This window comes from Nymphalis io, chromosome 22 (genome assembly GCF_905147045.1).
Source record: "Nymphalis io chromosome 22, ilAglIoxx1.1, whole genome shotgun sequence".
Classification (NCBI taxonomy): Eukaryota; Metazoa; Arthropoda; class Insecta; order Lepidoptera; family Nymphalidae; genus Nymphalis; species Nymphalis io.
The window spans coordinates 4,823,574-4,825,016 of record NC_065909.1 but is presented as its reverse complement, the minus strand read 5'-3'; positions in this window follow the sequence as shown (position 1 = coordinate 4,825,016).

Here is a 1,443-nt window from a genome sequence, read left to right as displayed (position 1 = left end):
CGAATTAAATCATTAAAAATTATATCATTATGTGAACTTACAATAAATATTATATTTAATGTAAAAATAATTTAAGTAAATAAGAAAAAAAAGATTTTTTTTAATTCATGCTGCACTAATATGTCAACTATTTATATTTATTATGGAGGGTAGAGGTAAAGTGATATATCATTGAATAAAAGTCTTCCTCAATATGTATGAAATTTAGATAGCGCTGCTGCTAATACTCGGTAGGGTTCAACGGAATTAGAAAGAGATAGTGAGCCATCCGCCTTGAATAGGCGCTATTTTCAAATTATTATTTAATAAATATATACATGTCCTTAAGTTTTATACTCTCTAGCCACAGCGCCAATTCCTAATTGGCAATTTATGGAATTCTTATTTTATACATTTAAGATAGAGTTTTTCGGATAAAGACTCATATGAGACACTTCTACCTCTACGCTCCATAATTTTGTAGCGGAACATATCCTCTCAGCGGGCGGACGTTAGTAATCTTTATATTCATATAATTTTATTATGTTATTTTAGTAGAATTAATGTAATGAAGAAAAAAAGAAATGTATTAAAAATGTAGACATAAATTTATCTACCACAAGCCGCCGCCGGAATTTTGGGGAGATATTTCAATGTGACAGTTGTACGTGTATTGTCAATGTCATTGGAATCACAATATCATTATATTTTTTGTAATCTATGTCCGTTTGGCATAGCTAAAAACCATACTAAGAATTGAATTGAATTTTTTTTTATAGTTGAAACCAAAGGACCAGAGTAGCAGTAATGTATGCACTTCGAAAATCGATCTGTAATTTAAAATTAATGAAGGATCTAGTTCTATGGTGTTAATTACTGTTAAAATATCCACGACCTTATTTACTTAAATCTTAGCTGCCTCGCTTTGATCTGTTGAATGATTAGACGGGGGAGGGGGGGGGTCACTTACTATTAAATGAGAATTTTGAATATTTTCAACACGAACACATTTAAAATTATAAAGTTGAACTTAAATTATTTAGTTATAATTTACTTTAATTAATATTATAAATAGATGCAAGCATAATATATCATTTAAAACGGACGAAGAAAAATTATAACTCGAAAAGATGGTACCATATCATAGAATATATACAAAAAAAACATATTATGTATGTGATAGAATGTTCTTTGAAGATTCAGTATCCGATACTGTGAAGACTGATTTACTCTTCTTATAAAATTGTTTGCAGTACCTTCTGTGAAGTACCACTGGGCAAAAATTATTTAGAAGTTTTCGACCCTATTCCATCAGACTACTCGAGTTTTTGGTAGAAACAAATGTGACAGGATATTAACAATTAAAAAAAGTATTTTCTTAAAAAATCGTCTTTGATGAGAAATGGATATTTTTTTTTAATTGAACGTAATTTATTTTACTATATTTTAACTGTGTTTTACTCA